General features: G+C 49.9%; 2 non-coding genes and 2 pseudogenes across 2 annotated transcripts; all 4 read right to left on the reverse strand.

The window, feature by feature from the left end:
• Positions 1-5887: 5887 nt before the first annotated feature.
• On the reverse strand, positions 5888-6004 carry LOC115161645 (U5 spliceosomal RNA). The gene has a single exon (XR_003869342.1). It is a non-coding gene; the product is annotated as a U5 spliceosomal RNA (small nuclear RNA).
• A 510-nt stretch (positions 6005-6514) lies between these two features.
• LOC115161612 (uncharacterized) lies at positions 6515-6650 on the reverse strand (annotated as a pseudogene).
• A 5771-nt stretch (positions 6651-12421) lies between these two features.
• Positions 12422-12538, reverse strand: LOC115161686 (U5 spliceosomal RNA). The gene has a single exon (XR_003869379.1). It is a non-coding gene; the product is annotated as a U5 spliceosomal RNA (small nuclear RNA).
• Positions 12539-12988: 450 nt separating this feature from the next.
• Positions 12989-13164, reverse strand: LOC115161591 (uncharacterized; annotated as a pseudogene).
• Positions 13165-18538: the final 5374 nt, after the last annotated feature.

An 18538-nucleotide genomic window follows, 5' to 3' on the forward strand; every position in this document is an offset into this window, starting at 1 on the left:
TAGGATAAGGGTACGGCTAAAGGCTATACGAACTGGCCGTCTAGCACGTTCGGAACAGAGAGTAAAAGGAGCAGGTTTCTAGGAACAATAGCATAGATTCAAGGCATAGTGTACAGACAAAGGTAAGGTAGGATGTGAGTGCATTGGAGGTAAACCTAGGCATTGAGTAATGATGAGAGAGATATAGTCTCTAGAGACTTTTAAACCAGATGATGTCATTGCATATGTAGGAGGTGGAACAACATGGTTGGTTAAGGCATATTGATCAGGACTAGGGGCTCTACAGTGAAATAAGACAGTTATCACTAACCAGGACAGTAATGGACGAGGCATATTGATATTAGAGAGAGGCATGCATAGCCAAGTGAACATATGGGTCCAGTGAGTGGTTGGGCTGGCTGGGGACACGGAGATTCAGACAGTCAGCAGGCCGGTGCTAACAAGCTAGCAGTTAGTTGACCAGGGCTAGCAAGTTAGCAGAAGGGCCTTTGGGGGATGTCGCAATGGAGGTAAGACTGTTTTTGCCTCTTCGTGCGGATTAGTAGGGTTCCAAGTAGCTGCTGGTCTTCAGCGGACATTGCGCCTGAGGGGCCTCTTGGAATCCTCGGGCAGATTATGCCGGTATTCCAGTCGTAGTGGATCGGCGGGGTTCCGTGCCCCGTACCGGCAGTAGAAGAGGTCCGGATATTGTAGCTTCAGTGGTAGCCCAGGAGCCCAAGCCGGGCTAGCTTCAGGCAAATTGGTGCTTGCTCCGGGATGGAAACGCTAGCCAGGAGTATTCCCCCGGGATTGCAGTTAGCTAGTTGCGAAGGTCCAGATGAAAATGTTGAGAGTTTGCGGTAGGAATCCGTGGATATAGAGAGAAAAAAATAGGTCCGTTATGCTCTGGTTTGAGTCACGTTGTACGAACTGGCGAGAGCTTTCCGAGCTAAAGTTTATCTGATGACCGCTAGCAGTGGTTTGCTGACTGATAGCAGGTAGGTGGATAAATTAGCTGGCTAGCTTCAGTTGAAAGATTCCAGATCCGAAGTAAATAGAAATACTTTAGAAAAAAACAGATCCACGCAACATTGGGTGAGGAGGGTTGCAGGAGAGTATTTAGAAGTTGAGGTTTAAGAAAATATTTTTAAAAGATATATACAAGGCACACAAAAAGACAAAGACGTCTGCCTGCTACGCCATCTTGGAATTAATCTGGTCTTCCTGCTGTCAGAGTGCTTTTAAAAATGTGAAACTGCTTCTTAGCTCTGACCCTGTGTTGGCAGCCCCATGATTGGAACTGCCTTCAGCCTTTATGTGGATGCCAGTAACTTAGGGGCAGGTGTAGTGTTGCTTCAAGCAGATGGGGGTGTTGAACATCCTGTTAGCTGTTAACCTGTCTGGGCTAGGGGGCAGTATTGAGAATTTTGGAAAAATATGTTCCCATTTTTAACTGCCTCCTACACCAACTCAGAAGCTAGAATATGCATATTATTGTTCAGGTTTGGATAGAAAACACTCTGAATTTTCTAAAACTGTTTGAATGGTGTCTGTGAGTATAACAGAACTCCTATGGCAGGCAAAAACCTGACAAGGCTTCAAGCAGGAAGTACCCTGTCTGACAAGGAGTCGTGCGTCTTACCTCTTTTTATTGAAAAGTAAGGATCTTAGCTGTAACGTGACAATTCCCAGGGCTCCAATAGGCTCTCAGAGCCCGCGAAATAACTGAAGGTTTACGAGGGAGCCTCAGGTTGAAACAGATTATCGCCTTTTGTAAGTGGCTGCTCCGAGGACCTTTGAATGATGCGCGTGCATGAGTCGCTTCTGAGGAGAAATTTTATTCGGCTGTTTAGGCTCAATGCATACTCCCGGTCGGAATATTATCACTTCTCTACGACATAAATGGCATAAAAATTGGTTTTAAACAGCGGTTGACATGCTTCGAAGTACGGTAATGGAATATGTAGACATTTTTGACACGCCAATGCTCCATGCGCAAAACCGGGAAGAAGCATTGTAGAACTCACGAACAAAACGTCGCTGTTTGGATATAACGATGGATTATTTGGGACCAAACCAACATTTGTTATTGAAGTAGAAGTCCTGGCAGTGTATTCTGATGAAGAACAAGCAAGGTAAGAACATTTTTCTTATAGGAAATGTGATTTTGGTGGATGCTGACCTGGGTGGGTATCTAAATAGCTAGCCCTGTAATGCCGGGCTATGTACTTAGATTATTGCAAAATGTGCTTCATCCGAAAAGCTATTTTAAAATCGGACATATCGAGTGCATAGAGGAGTAATGTATCTATAATTCTTAAAATAATTGTTATGCTTTTTGTGAACGTTTATCGTGAGTAATTTAGCAAACTGTTAGTAAATTCAACGGAAGTTTGCCGGGGGTTATGCGTTTTCTGAACGTCACATGCTAATGCAAAAAGCTGTTTTTTGATATAAATATGAACTTGATTGAACAGACATGCATGTATTGTATAACACAATGTCCTAGGTGTGTCATCTGATGAAGATCATCAAAGGTTAGTGCTGCATTTAGCTGTGGTTTGGGTTTATGTGACATGATATGCTAGCTTGAAAAATGGCTGTCTGATTTTTTCTGGCTGGGCACTCTGCTGACATAATCTAATGTTTTGCTTTCGTTGTAAAGCCTTTTTGAAATCGGACAGTGGGGTTAGATTAACGAGATTCTTGTCTTTAAATAGCTGTAAAATAGTCATATGTTTGAGAAATTGAAGTAATAGTATTTCTAACGATTCAAAAATCGCGCCACTGGAATTTCAGTAGCTGTTACGTAGGTGGGACGAAATCGTCCCACATACCCCAGACAGGTTAAACTTTCGGGAGAAATAACAAACAGTTTAATTATTCAGTGGGGGAGAAGGAGGCCCTTGCTTTAATCTGGGCATTGCAGCATATGTGTGGTCACTATTGTGCTTTACACTGACCACAACTCACTTACTTTCCTGCACACCATGCTTTGCCCAAATCGCAGGATTATGCGCTGGTGTTTGTTCCTGCAGGCGTTCCATTTGGATGTACGACATGTAAAAAGTGTGGATAATGTGGTGGCTGATGCGCTTTCCCGTGCACCGATTTAGTCGATCTTCGGACGCCTTCGTTGTTTGTTTTCATTTTTGGTTGGTGGTCTGTACAGGGTTTATTTTGTCCTTCCTGTTGCTCTGGCTTCTACTCTCCTGTCACTTGGTCTCCATTTCTTTCTCTTAAATTGCTTCCAGGTACCGTGGTTTCTGAGGTTGGATGGGGTCAGGTGATTTGGTTGGGTTGATTCCATGGGCATTCGGTGGGCCTCTTACCTTTATGGTTTTTATAGTATTTTGTATCTGAACCTTTATTATTATGGTTTTTGACCAGGTGTATTGGTGTGGTTGTGGGTTTTGTTTTCAGGTCTTTGGTAGTTCCTGATTTTCATTGGATGGGGTGTTACACCCCCTCGGTTTCCCTGCCTCCTCCTCTGTTTGTGTTTATATTTGCAGATTGGGGACAGGAGGAGCTGATTGGGTCGTTATTAAGGTGACAAGTTGCACCTGGGTTTTGGATCAACTAGGTGATAAAAGGTCCTGATTCCCAGTCCTGCATCTCTCTCTCCACAAGCACCATTTTATTTTATGATCTGGTTGATTATTTTTGATTAGGTGCACCTTTAACACTTACACACATTTTACCTTCATCCATGTATTTACATTTAAACTAACAAAAGTAATTTTATCCATAATGAAAATATTAACAACAACCTACTAACAACAAAAACATAACAGGAGGCTCACCCGATGCTCCCCTGCTCCATCTCCTCCGACAGGGAAATAAAAATGCCCCCCCCGTCCGAAGGATACAGGTCCTCCTCAGATGAGTCCACCTGCTCGCACACAGCTTGGGACATTCTGTTTCCCCCTTCCTCTAAGACCCCCAAGTCATCTGCCCATGACGCCGGGAAAGGGTTGGGGATGGAGGTTTCCGGCTTCTCTGAACAGCCTAGCGACCCTCCATCCCCAGGATGCAGAGATATAGTAGAGGTTGTCATGTACATTTCCTCTAGTGGTAAAGGGAGGGATGAGTCTTGTGAGGACAGGGGGGCCACTTCAGCGGCACTGTCTTTAACCCCCATCGCACGCTTGCCTGCCACTTCCCCTAAGCCTCCCACCTCTTTCTGCACCTCATTCTTCCGCTTCGTCCTCTTCTTCTTGCCGACGTAGGGTTCCTGCTCCAGTTCCGGGATCACCCTCCCTACTGACGGTTCCTTCCCATCCTGCCTGAGCAGCACACCGGAGTCTGAGGCCCACTCCCCTGCCCTTGACCCCAACACTGGAAGGTTTTCAACCATTTCTACCAGGGCCCCAAGCCCCTCCACCCCATCAAGTGATGAGCCCATCTCCTCCATTCCGCCACCCGCCTCCTCCATCTCCGGCTGCTTGATAGCGGACCCCTCACCTCTTCCACTGACGGCCCTGATGCCACCTTTTTCCCTCCTTGGCACATGGAGTGGGCGTTGGTGAGGACGGTCTCTCCTGCTCCTTCCTCTCTGAGTCTTTCTCCCTAGACCCAGGGTCCTTTTTCTCCAGTCGCTCCCCCGCAGAATCTTCTCCTTCCTTCCTCCCCGCCGCCGCCTCGGCATATGACTGCCGACGGGACGGGCAGTCTCGGAACAGGTGCAGCCTACTACCACACCCATGGCACTCCTTCGGCTCCCTACAGTCCTTTGCCTCATGCTCCCCTGATTTGCAAAAACGGCATTTCCCCGTACTGCAGGCAGCCGTGACGTGTCCATACTCCCTACACTTCTTACAAAAAGGGGGTTGACGTGTGTAGAAAAGCATCCCCCTGTCTGAGCCCAGTGAAAAAACCGCCGGGGGATGGAGGAATCCGTCAAAACCTCCTTTATCTGGCCTCAGCAGAACCTGAAACTGGCGGCGGCCATTCCAGAACCCCAACGAGTCCTTCACGTACCTCGCCCCAGACGTCACGTCACAAAACCTACTCAGGAAAGCCCCTATTGCTATGTCCGCAACATGCGGATTGTACATGTGTACATTGATAGTCCTATAGTTTGTCTTTGCCAGGCATGTTATGTTAAAAAAGGACAATGGTCTCTCCTCAGCCGCCACCTTAACTCTATCCATTACGACATCACACATACCTTCTGTGTGTAATGTAACGTCGTAGGCCTCCTCCATTGCGTTTCCCTGCAGACACATCACTTCAGACACTCTTAGCTTCAGGGCCCCCATCAGCACGGCTCTTCCAAACGAATCCCTTGGCATTCTCGTTTCCTCTTCCTTCTTTCAAGCAAATCGGATCGTATTCTTCAGTCCAGTCCTGGGGACCGACCCTGCTCTGCTATTAGTGGCCATATCCTCACGGAAAAATGGCCGTAAATCCACGTTCTCACCGCAACAAATATAACTGGATTCTCTCTTACACCCTCCGGCCTTCGACCTTTGACTCAGCGGGCTTTGAGACACCACGGTGCCAAGCTAGATCTGAGCCAAAAGGCCGAGAAGCGATAACCCACAAATTGACCCCTGCACCCGCCGGGCCCCCGGGGGTCTCGGCAGACCTCAGCGGTTTGGCAAAAGTTGTCTCCTCCCCACCCGACGCTTCCCTGGTGACAGGCGGGTGTTTTTTTTAACAAGTCGCTAATGCGTTTTTAAGTCACTAGCTCTTTAAGCCTAGTGCGACTATTTGTTCAAAGCCCGGAAAACACGTCAGTCGTCGTCGGGCTTGAACTCAATTGCCCGAGCGACTACTTTGAGTGGAAAAATACGCCGGTCGGTCGGTCGGTCGGTCGGTCGGTCGGTCAGCCGGCTTCAAGTCAAACGCCTGAGCAAAAAGTCTCGGCGTCATCTCTGTCAATTTCTCTTGAAACAAGATACCGGGCTCTGCCAGAAGCAAAGCCCTTCCAAAAATATGTTGAACTCGTAAGTGTTCCTCTCCACGGAAGTCTTTAGTAAAAGGCGAAAGGCTTGTGCGTAATGAAGAGAAACCAGAGTCGTATGGAAGTCAGAGGTCGGGGCCCGAGACACACACTGTGCACTCTAGGCCGGGTGCCCGCGGGTGGTTCCCGAACCCACTCTTCCAAGTTTGAGGGCTGTGGGTAAAAATTCACAGACAGACAGACAATCCTGGTGAAGTGATTGTATTTTTTGGGGGGTCAAAAACACAGAGAGACAGACAGACAGACAGACAGACAGACAGACAATCCTGGTGAAGTGATTGTATTTTTTGGGGGGGTCAAAAACAGACAGACAGACACACACACACAGAGACACATACACACACACACACACACACACACACACATACACACAGAGACACACACACACAGAGACACACACAATCCTGGCCAATGTTTTTTTTTTTTTTTTAGTAAAATGGCGGACCCCATGAAGGGGGCTTCGCCCTTGTTTCAGTTTGGATGATTCTTCTTTTTTCATTCCTTCTCTTCTTCTGCTAGCTGTTTTACATAGCTTTGTGTATTTCTTTTTCCTTGACAATGAGAGAAAAGTGTTGCACCGTTCCCGGAGGTACTGCAATACCGGGTCGATGCGTGGAGCGGATCCATTTAATATGTAGTCCCCCGATGGGGGACGTATCAGATATTAAACTGATAAGAACAGATTTTTATTAGAAAAAAGAATTTATTACGTTCAATACCATTCATTCTTTACAAAATCATATATTTCTTTCAAACTCAAATAAGGCTATTTAAATTATAAAACAAAACAAATACCCCAAAACAAAAAACTCAGGGGAGCATCATCCCTCCCCGTCATCCTACACACTAACTTTCCCTATCTCCCCGTCCCTAATCTACAATAACCCCAGCCCTAATCCTCCCTTCCATCTCTCCCGGGCAGCATGCTGCCCCCACTTCCTCTCCTCCCTCTTCATCCTCCCTCTCAAATCTCCTTCCACCCTCCTCACTATCCCTTCCACCCCCCAATCTCTCCCTGTCTTAACCATGTTCTGCCTGTCTTCCCACAGCCCCCGCTTAAAGAGGCTCATGAGAAGCCAGAGCAGAAACCTATCCCTATCCGTCCCCCTCGCTCTCCCTACACCTCTCTCTAACCTAGCCCAAGTCAATACAGAATCCCCTCTAACCCTTCCTAACAACACCCGTGCCTTTGCCCATACTACTCCGGCAATGGCACAGTCCCAAAAGACATGGCGCACAGTCTCCTCCCTGCCACAAGAAGGTCTTGGGCAGGTGGGGGATCGCGCCAAGCTATGCCGGTACATACATGGTGGAGCGTACCGGCAAACACTTGTGGAGGCTCAACCAATTCAGGTCCTTGAGCCTGTTGTCCAGACCCCGCGCCTGCACTCCCTCCCAGACCACTGCCGGGATGCCCACTACAGGTGCTGGACTTACTGCCCGTCTGACCTCCTCGTACAGGTGCCTGTGATCTAAACCTACTCGGGCGACTTCAACCTCGGGGTGCGCACGCAGCCACTTGGCCGCATGGCCAAAGTGCCACGGCAGCTGTTCCGCCCGAGGACCCGTGTTAGACCACACCATTACGCTTCTCGCCTGATACGAGAAGAACACCCGCAGGAGGTAACCGGACGGGTGTAGTACTGGCTGAGCAAGCTCCGTCAACAAAAAAGAAACAAAAATGGCGTACAGCTTGAGGGGGAGATGTGGTACCCCCCTACCTCCCTCCCCGATGGGACAGATCATGCGTGCCCTGGCGACCCACTCGTACCTGCCACCCCACATGAACTGAAACACCAGCCTCACTAGATGCCTCCTCAGACAAGCCGGCAATGGGTAGATGTTCGCCAAATACAATAGAGATGGCAATACATCCACCTTGAGAACCAGGACCTTGCCTAAAAAGGACAACGACCTAGCCCTCCACATCGCTAGCTTCTTCTGTACCACTGCGATGCCCATGTTCCAGTTCAGCGTCGCTGAGCCGGAGGTCTCAAAATGGACCCCGAGTATCCTCAGGGCCCCATTACAGAGAGAGAACCCTCCGGGCACATCCGTCCTACCACTCCATCTTCCGAAAAACTTAACGGAAGACTTCGCGTGGTTAAGAACCGCCCCCGACGCTCGGGTGAAGTCCACATTAATGGCAAGGGACCTTGTCAGGCACGAGTCCTTGCAAAGCAGCAAGGATGTGTCGTCGGCGTACTGTGTCAACTTGACACGGAGACCGCCACTTCCAGGGATCAGCAAGCCCTTCACCCCTGTGTCTCCCCTAATGGCAGCCCCCAGAGGCTCCATGTACAGAACGAAGAGGAGAGCCGAGAGCGGGCATCCCTGCCTGACCCCAGACGAGAGGTCAAAAACGTCACCTAAGTGACTGTTTACGCTAACTCGGCACCCCGCTTCGACATATAATGTACGGATCCATCCTATAAACTTCTCCCCAAATCCTAATCTACCTAACACCCTGAATAGAAAGGATCTATTCACGCGATCAAAGGCTTTCGCCTGATCTAGCGCTGCTACCATTAAAGGCAGCCCCCTATCTTCTACCCAAGCGATGGAGTCCCTGATCAACTGTAGGTTCCATCTGATCGAGGGACCCTCTACCCCGCACGTCTGATCCTCATGGACGACGTAGGGAAGGGCTGTGCGCAACCGGTCTGCTAAAACCTTTGCAAGTATCTTGTAATCTACGCACAGCATGGTCAACGGCCGCCAGTTGCCGAGGTCGGTTGCTTCCCCCTTCTTATAAAGAAGTGACAGCACACCGACAGCCATTGATCCCCCCGGGACCCCCGTCTCAAGGATGGCCTTCAAGACTTCGAGGACCACTGGTCCAAGTATACCCCAAACCTTGAGGTAAAACTCGGCCGGCAGCCCATCCATCCCAGGCACCTTCCCTTTTCCCATCCTCCTGAGAGCGCTCTCAACCTCTTCGAGGGAGATCTGAGCCTCCTTCACATCTCTAATGTCCTCCGGCAATCGCCGGGACAAGTGTTCTAAAAACACATTACCCTGCTCTACATCTATTTCCCTTTCCTTAAATAAACCTCGGAAATGATCAGTTGTCACCCTGACCATTTCCTCCGGTTTTCTCACTATACTACCATCTTCTGTCCTCACCCCGTTCATTATCTTCCTACTCTGTCTGGCCCTAACCGACTTAAAGAACATAGCGGAATAAGTCTCATTATGTTCTAAAAAGCCATTATGCGCACGCTCCAGGAAAGCTCGAGTCTTCCGCTCCTGCAGCTCCCTGAGCTGTGCCTTCAGGGCTGTGGATCTCTCCAAGTCAATCGACCCGCCGAGGTTGCCTGCCTCGTACTCGAGTTCAATCAACCTTTGGATACGATCCACCTCCCTCCTTTCCTCCCTTTTAGTCCTCTTACAATATCCTATTATAAAGGCCCTAATCCTTACCTTAACTAAATCCCACCACTCTAACACCCCCTCGCACATGGACCGGAGGCCTTCAAGCCTCCGAAAGAAACCAAAAAAGGCGTTAACGAAAGCTTGCTCCTCCAGCACATCCCGATCTAATTTACAGTACCCCCTACCGAAGAGGCAGACTGGCGGCCCCACCTGCAGGAGCACCCCGTCGTGATCTGAAAAGAACACAGGCAACAGCCGCCCAGACAACTGACCCAAAGACCTGGATAGGAAAATATAGTCGAGCCTCCACGCAACCCCCCGGGAGTTGCGCCATGTGGGACCCGCCATTGTCGGAGTAGTGTGCAGGCCTCCATCAACCAGACCATGGCAAGCCATTAGCCCGGTGATGGCGCCTGCACTACTATCCCCTACTAACCCTAAATCTATGTTAAAATCCCCACCTATCACCAAGTGCCTATTTGTGACACACAGGGGCGCCAGACAGTCCACCATCTCCCTCCTGTCTGCCGCCACCTGTGGCCCGTACACCACCACTAATCTAAATGTATAATCCCTTACCGTGATATCTACCCCCAAAAACCTCCCCTGCATAACAACAAACGTTTCCTCTACCTTCACTTCCCTATTCCCAAACAAAATTCCCACCCCCGTTGAATGAACCCCACCTATACCCCAAACTGAAACCCCCTTATCCCACTCCCTACTAAACCTAAGCTAACCTAATGTCCCCTCCATCCCTCAGGTGAACCTCCTGTAAAAAACAAACATCAAAACCCACCCCTTCCAAAAAACTAAAAACCGCCCTCCTCTTAACAAAGTCCCTCAAACCCCTTACATTTAAACTAAAAAAATTAACAGAAAGTTTAATTATAAATTAAAACAACCCCTCAATTCAACCAACTTAAACCAAAATAACAAAAAACAGTAGACTCACCCGATGCTCCCCTGCTTCAGCTCATCCGGCGGGGACGTCTTCTCTCCTGACGTCCCCCCGTCCTCCTTCATCTCTCCAACCCAGGATGCAGGCATGGTGTTAGGCCTTGGAGTGCCCTGCATCCCGGGTTCCCCACCAACACCCACCATTCCTTCCTCGCTGAAGGCCGCTGGGCTGAGAGTAGGGGACCCCAACTCCCCAAACAGGAGTTGAGATCCCCCCTCAGACGACCAGCCCTGAACCACCCCTTGGGAGTCGCCCTCCACCAAAAGTTGAGGGGCTGAGGAAGCCAGCGACGACAAGGGCGTTCTTCCCTCCCCCATTCCTCGTTTGGCCACCCCCTCCCCCCTCCCCCTCCTCCCTCTCAAAGCCTGCCGAGTCCTTCCTCCTCTTCCCTTTCTTCTTCGGTGTTGTAGGCAGCGGGGAGACACCACCCTCCCTCCCCGCTAGCCCCTCCACCATTACCCTCATCTCTTCCACGAGGGAGCTCGACATCATGCTGTCCCCCCACTCCCTCACCCCCTCTCCCCCCTCCTCCGCCTCAGCAGTCCCTGCCACCGGCACCTCCTCCACTGTTGTTCTCTCTTGTTCCTCCATTCCTTTGCTTCCTTCCACCTCTTTTCCTCCTTCTCCTTCCGGTCCTTCTTCTTCCTTTCTTTCTCTGTCCCCCTCGCCTCCTGCCGTCACCTCTTTCTCCTCCTCCTTCCGTTTGTCCATCTCCTCTGGGGCTGTGTTCCCGTCCTTTCCTTCTTTTTCTTCTCCCCTTCCTCTTCTACCCCCATCCCCCACTCCTGTTCCCCCCCCAGCTGCAGACGCGTATGACTGCTGACGAGCCCGGCAATCACGCCACAGGTGCGCTGTAGAGCCACACCCGTGGCAAGCCTTAGGCTCGTCACAATCCTTGGCCTCGTGCGCCCCCGATCCACAGAATCTGCACTTTCTAGTGCTGCACGAGGCCAGGATGTGCCCATAGGCCATACAACGTCTGCAAAACGGGGGCTGACGTGCATAATACAATGTCCCCCTGTCAGCCCCCAGGGAGAACATAGCTGGGGGATGAAGGTACCCACCCAGCCCCTTAGGGTCTTCTCTGAGGAGGGCCTGAAAACCCCTCCTTCTGTTCCAAAACCCCAACGAATCCTTGAGGTGCCTTACTGAGGAGACATTATCCATATATCTCCCCAGAAAGGCCCAAACCCCCTCATCCTTAACATAGGGGTTGTACATGTTCACCGTTACAATTCGAAAATTGTTTTTCGCCAAACTCTTGATCTCGTAATGGCACATCGGCCTTGTATCTCCCACTGCTTTCACCTTCTTAAGGATTTCGTCATGCTTACTTTCCGTGTAGAAAGCGACGTCAAAAACTCCCTCCAAAGAATTGCCTTGTAGGCAAAAGACATCCTTGACCGTCAGCTTCAGCACTCCAATCAAGATGGTCCTTCCGAATGTCTCACGTCCAAAAGGCTCCATCTCTTTCTCTTTCCATGAGAATCTAATGGTATTTGCCAGCCCGACGCCTGGGACCGGCCTATTGGTTGAATTTTGCGCCATCTCCGCAATGAAGATGACGCACTCGACCCCTCTCCACTCTCTCTCTTCCAAAAAAGGGAGAGAAAAAAATAATAATAATAAGACAAGGCCAACAACCAAAAAACGGCCGAGATCCAAAAACAAACAAAATAACAAAACTTTTTACCGCCCTCCGGCCTTCGGCTTCCAGCTAAGCGAGCTTTGGGGCACCCCAGTACCAAGCTTGGTCTTAGCCAGAAGGCCGAGAAGCGATAACCCACAAATTGACCCCTGCACCCACAAAGCCCCCGGGGGTCTCGGCAGACCTCAGCGGTTTGGCAAAAGTTGTCTCCTCCCCACCCGACGCTTCCCTGGTGATAGGCGGGTGTTTTTTTTAACAAGTCGCTAATGCGTCTTTAAGTCACTAGCTCTTTAAGCCTAGTGCAACTATTTGTTCAAAGCCCGGAAAACACGCCAGTCGTCGTCGGGCTTGAACTCAATTGCCCGAGCGACTACTTTGAGTGGAAAAATACGCCGGTCGGTCGGTTGGTCGGTCAGCCGGCTTCAAGTCAAACGCCTGAGCAAAAAGTCTCGGCGTCATCTCTGTCAATTTCTCTTGAAACAAGATACCGGGCTCTGCCAGAAGCAAAGCCCTTCCAAAAATACGTTGAACTCGTAAGTGTTCCTCTCCACGGAAGTCTTTAGTAAAAGGCGAAAGGCTTGTGTGTAATGAAGAGAGACCAGAGTCGTATGGAAGTCAGAGGTCGGGGCCCGAGACACACACTGTGCACTCTAGGCCGGGTGCCCGCGGGTGGTTCCCGAACCCACTCTTCCAAGTTTGAGGGCTGTGGGTAAAAATTCACAGACAGACAGACAGACAATCCTGGTGAAGTGATTGTATTTTTGGGGGGGGTCAAAAACAGAGACAGACAGACAGACAGACAGACAGACAATCCTGGTGAAGTGATTGTATTTTTTGGGGGGGTCAAAAACAGACACACACACACACACACAGAGACACACACAATCCTGGCCAATGTTTTTTTTTAAAAGTAAAATGGCGGGAAAACGGGGGACCCCATGAAGGGGGCTTCGCCCTTGTTTCAGTTTGGATGATTCTTCTTTTTTCATTCCTTCTCTTCTTCTGCTAGCTGTTTTACATAGCTTTGTGTATTTATTTTTCCTTGACAATGGGAGAAAAGTGTTGCACCGTTCCCGGAGGTACTGCAATACCGGTTCGATGCGTGGAGCGGACGGAGCAAGCCCCATTTCCAACTCCCTGTTCGAAAAATCCATTTAATATGTAGTCCCCCGATGGGGGACGTATCAGATATTAAACTGATAAGAACAGATTTTTTTCTTTTGGAAAAGTTTTATTGTCACAATTCCTTTAAAAACAGCTCATATTTATATTTTTACATCACTTATACACATGGAAACGGCATGAAGGCATAAAACACAGCATTTGATTGTTACATTTAAATTTGTTAAAAAGAACATGTTGTTGAAACCAATAAAAACAACCATAAGCGAAAATACTTTTCATTGTAAAAAAACATCAAATCTGTAAAAGCCATTTAAAATGTGTACAAGTGGTCTAAAAAGGCAAAAACATTTTTAAGACATGAAAAACATGTTAAAAAGTCACTTGTTAAAAGCTGTCTTCGGTCTTTCGTACAGGACTGGGGTGAGTCCTTATCAAACTTGCCTCCTCCTGCTCTTCCGAATCAGTCATCGTCCCGTCCTTCGGGGCCCAGAGGAGATGCCTCCCCTAGGTGCATCGCCCTAGGCGCCGCAGCGCTGTCAGTCCGTGGCCGCAGGGACCTTGGGTGTTGTGGGGGACCCTTCACCTGGAGTCGAGGCCCCCTTCCTTCTGTACCACCCCAGGGCCTCTGTGGCTACCATGGCCACTGCCTGGGGGGTGGTGTCGACCTGTTTTGCTTCCAGCAGGTTGCGGGAGGACCACAGCGCTGCCTTCAGACACGTGAGGGTGGGCCAGAGCTTGGTGAAGGCCTTTGATGGAATAGGCCTTCGGCCCACCCCATACAGCACGAGCTGGGGCGTTAGGTCCTCCCCTGCTGGCAGACACGAGGAGATCAGGGGGCCTACTTCCTTCCACAGGTCCCTGGCGGCTCTGCACTCCCAGAGCAAATGCCTCACCGACTCTTCTTGGCCACAGCCTTGTCGGGGGCACGCTGATGTCCTCGCCATGCCCCGGGAGTGCATCACGGCCCTGACCGGGAGGATCTCGTGGGCGACCATCCAGGACAAGTCCCAGTGCTGATTCAGGAGAGCAGGATGGGCCACATTACGCCAAACCGTTGTGGGCTCGCCTATAGCAAGCCCGCGTACTGGACACACTGGTTCCCGGTCCTGCACAAGAGAGAGAAGAGAGCGATGTTTAGTTAAAACTGTGACTGCTTCTTTTTCCAATTTAAAATGTCTTAAAAACTTCTGGAGCTGGGCGTAGTGTGTGGGAAGCAGGAAAGAGACTGGGGCTCGCAGGTCGACTGGGATCAGCCTCAGGGTCCTGAGGTAAGATCCCAGCCAGAACCGTGCGAGGGCCTGAGTCTTATTTGTGGCCGGGGAGGTGGCAAGAGTGAGGTGTAATGCTGTGTAGCGGCTGCCCAGGAACAAGTAGAGGTCAGGCAAGCCTTTCCCCCCTTTGGACCTGGGCCTCTTGACCACCTCCCTCCTCAGCCTCTCCCACTTGCTCCCCCACAAGAAGTAAAACAGCATCCGTTCCAGAGCTAAAAGAGTTCTCCTAGGGGGGATAAAAACAGAACTGATTAATAAAAGCACAGGTAAAATCAATGCTTTAATGATTAAAAGCTTGCCCTCAAAAGTCAGCTGTCGTAGTCCCCAAAATCCCAGTCTCTGTCTTACTGTCCCCAGGATCCCACTCCAATTACCTCTCCCTCCTCCCTCCTGGTCAAACTTTACCCAAGTACCCTTATGTCCGTCGTTTTTACTGTCAATGGTAGTCTGGTCAAGTCTGGGTCTGCCCACGGTCCGAAAAATTGGGCCTCTGTCTTGTCTCTGTTCAGTCTCTCCCCAGAGGCTCGTCCGTACCAGTCAGTCCTGTCCAGGGTCCTGTCCACGGATAAAAGGTCAGTGCATAAAATGTTGACGTCGTCCATGTAAAATACGCACTGGCGGTCATCCCCCCACTCCCCGGGATACCCACCCCACTGATCCGTTGGTCCCTTCTCAAGACCTGTGCCAGTGGTTCAATACAGGCCACAAACAGAAGAGATAACGGACAGCCCTGACGGACGCCGCAGTGTACTCCCACTGCTTTTGACAGATGCCCATTTACAAGGATTTTGCTGGTGATGTCCCCGTACAGCAGTCCCACCAAAGCTAAGAACCTGTCCGGGAAACCCATTTTTTGCAGTACCTTAGAGGTACTGGTGCGAGACCCGATCAAAGGCTTTTTCAAAATCTAAATTTAGGACTACAAGCCGCATGTTTCTATCTCTCGCATAACAGATGGCATCTCGGATCAGTATCAGGCTGTCCGTAATCTTCCTTCCGGGAATGGCACAGGTTTGATCCGGGTGGATCACCTCCCCTAAGACAGAAGACATTCTGAGTGTTAAAACCTTGGTAAAAAGTTTACAATCAAAATTTAAAAGGGTTATCGGTCTCCAGTTCTTCAGGTCCGTCCTGTCGTTTTTCTTATATAAAAGAGTCACGATCCCCACTCTAAAACTGTCAGGTAGTCTGTCGAGGTGTTCAAAGTCAGTAAAAACAGTCAGAAGTTCGTCGGCTAAAACATCCCAAAAGGTCAGGTAAAACTCCAAGGGGAGGCCGTCCTCCCCCGGTGACTTACCCCTCTTAAAATGCTTCAGTCCTTGGTCAATTTCTGTCCTCGTCAAGTCTTTTGTCAGGTCGTCTGTGTTGGGTAAAAACTTGTCAATGTATGTTAAAACGTCCTCCATGGTTTCCTCACATACATCTTTTACCCCAAACAGTTCCCCATAAAAATCCTCGACTACTTCTTTCATTCCCTCTGTGTCTGTTTTTAAAACCCCATCTTTATTTTTTAAACCTGTCATTGTCCTACCCTTACTATTTTCTTAAAAAAGTACCTTGTACACTTCTCCCCCTCTTCTAATTCCCTCTCCTTACTTCTTAAAATAACCCCCTTACTTTTCTGTTCAGCTAAAAGTGCCATTTCCTTTTTTACTTCTTTAATTTCATGGTTAAAATCAAAGCCCTGTTGGCCAAAGTGAAAATACCTTTCCAGTCGCTTTTGCAGTCCCACCATGCGTCTATTTTTTCTTTACTTTTCTTCTTTCCTATCTCTCTAAAGAAGGTCCTCGTCCTACCCTTCACCATTTCCCACCATTGTGCTCGTGTGTCAAAAGTCCTGTAGCGTCTGCCACTGGCTGAACTGCTCCCTGTACTGGCTAACTACTCTATCGTCTTCTAAAAGGGAACAGTTAAATTTCCAGGGCCCTCTTCCCATAGTCACACCCGAAGTTAGTGAAAGGGTGCACGTCAGCATTACGTGATCTGAGAAAAAAGCAGGGGTTATTCTAGCATCAGTTGGGGGACAGTCCCGGGTAAACAGATAGTCAATGCGAGAGGCTCTGGTGCCGTCACCACTGGTCCAGGTGAAGCCCTCCTCTCTTGGATGCAGGGTTTTAAAAAAGTCAGTTTAAAATCCCTGCACAGCCCTTGCAATAAAACACTTGACCTATCTACCTTAAAATCCTCTCCCGCCCCTCTCCTGTCCGCTCTACTTAAAACACAATTAAAATCCCCACCCACCACTAGAGGATCCCTCCCTAGCATGTGGGACTGCAAGTCTTCTAAAAGTGCGCACCGGTCATGTTTGTCATTAAAACCATACACATTTAGCATGTTAAAATCCCTCCCCATAAAAGTACAATTGGCTAAAAGAGCACGCCCACCTACCACCACCGTGCTCCCCCTCAACACCACCTTTGGGGTCTTGATTAAAATGGCAACACCATCGTTTTTATTAAAATTTGAGCCACTCCAAATGGAGGGCCCGTGCTGCCACTTGTCCTCCCATTTCCTATAAGAGGATAAAAAGGGTAGACCACACTCCTGTAATAAAAACACATCTGAGTTAAACCCTTCTAAAAAGGATAAAACCGACTGTGCTCTTATTTCTGTTTTTATACTTCTTACATTTATAGTGGTGATGTTAAAAGCCATAAAAGGGGTGAGTAAAAACAGTGCTAAAAGAAGAGGCATTTAAACAGTTAAAAAGGGGTTACTTTTCTGGTACTTCCTCTCTCTCCCTCCGGGGTAACGGGGGATGGCAGGGAGAGGAGGTTAAAACAGGACTTAAAAAGGAGATTGTGTTGGGGGAGTTGGGAGGGAAGGTTCTGGGTTCTTCCTCCCCCTGAGGGCTCTCCCATTCCAATTTGCCCTTTTTTTCCTCGCCTTGTTCGGGGTCGGAGAGCTCCTCAGCGTTTCTTTTTCGTGGGGGGAGGTGTTCTTCCAGAATCTCCACTCCCTCTCCCGTATCTCCTGACGCTGTCTCCACAGATTTCTCTGACACAGTCTCCATACTGTCTGACCCACTTGGGGAGTTCTCGCTCAAGACCTCTCCTGGGCCGTCTTTCTCGGCCCTTTCTCCTTCAGGGGTCACATTAATCTGGGGCAGGGGGATTGGGGGGGAGGGGGTTTTGTCCTCTCCTCCCACTTTTTCCACCACTGCACCTTCCGCGCCCTCCACTACCACCGGCTCCACCACTACCTCCTCAACCACCACCTGCTCCACCACCACCTCCTCGGCAACTGCCGTTCCCTCCCCTTGGCGCTCAGAAGCCCGGTCCGCGGCCGCCGTCTCCCTCCTCTCAGCCCTGACCTTATTGGCCCAGGAGAAGGGGCAGCCGCGGATGAGGTGGGACCGCTCGCCACAGAGGTTGCACGACCTTCCATTCGTGCACTCCTCGTAGCGGTGGCCCACCTCCCGGCACTTCATGCAGACGACCTTTTTACAGGCCTCTGCGAGATGGCCATGTTCACCACACTTACGGGACAGCTTAGGCTGGTCCTGGTAGTGAACATGGCCCCTATTCTCTCCGAGGACTATGGTGGATGGGATGGCTTTCAACCCACCATAGCCCCCAGGGTCCTCCCTCTGCTGGACAGTGACCCTCCAGGCCCCCGTCCAGATCCCATCGGGATCCTTTACCTGGAGCAAGGGCCCCTTCACGTTGCAGTACCTGCCCAGCCATACTGCAACGTCCTCCGGCTGTATGGTTTCATTATACATTCGGACAATAACGGTTTTAATGCTATTGTCCGTCAGCTTGGTCACCTCAAACATTGCTGTGAGGGACCCCTGGGTGTTCAGGGAGTTCTGGAGTTGCCCCCAGAACTCCCGCTGGAAGCTGGCGTTGGCAAAGCTGACATTGAAGCCCTTCCCATAGGGAAGGGCTAAGATGCAGTTTACCTGCGCGGGATGGAAACCGAGCTCTTTCTGGAGGAATTTTCTGGAGAAATCCAATCGGGATAACTCCATTATTTTTCCTCCCTTCTCCTTTAAAAGGAGGCGCACTGCATGGTGCCTCCTCATGCCAACCTGTGCTGCTGACATGATGGAGGCCCACTCCCTTTACAGCCCAACACCAGTGAAAAGGGGGGAAGGGAAGGGGAAAAAGGGGAGGGGAAAGGAAGGAAGGGGGGGCGGGGGAAGGGAGAGGGTGTTGGGAGTAGGGGTTGGGAAAAAGGGAAGGGGTGAAGGAAAACCGAGGGAGCTA

This window comes from Salmo trutta, chromosome 24 (genome assembly GCF_901001165.1).
Source record: "Salmo trutta chromosome 24, fSalTru1.1, whole genome shotgun sequence".
NCBI lineage: Eukaryota > Metazoa > Chordata > Actinopteri > Salmoniformes > Salmonidae > Salmo > Salmo trutta.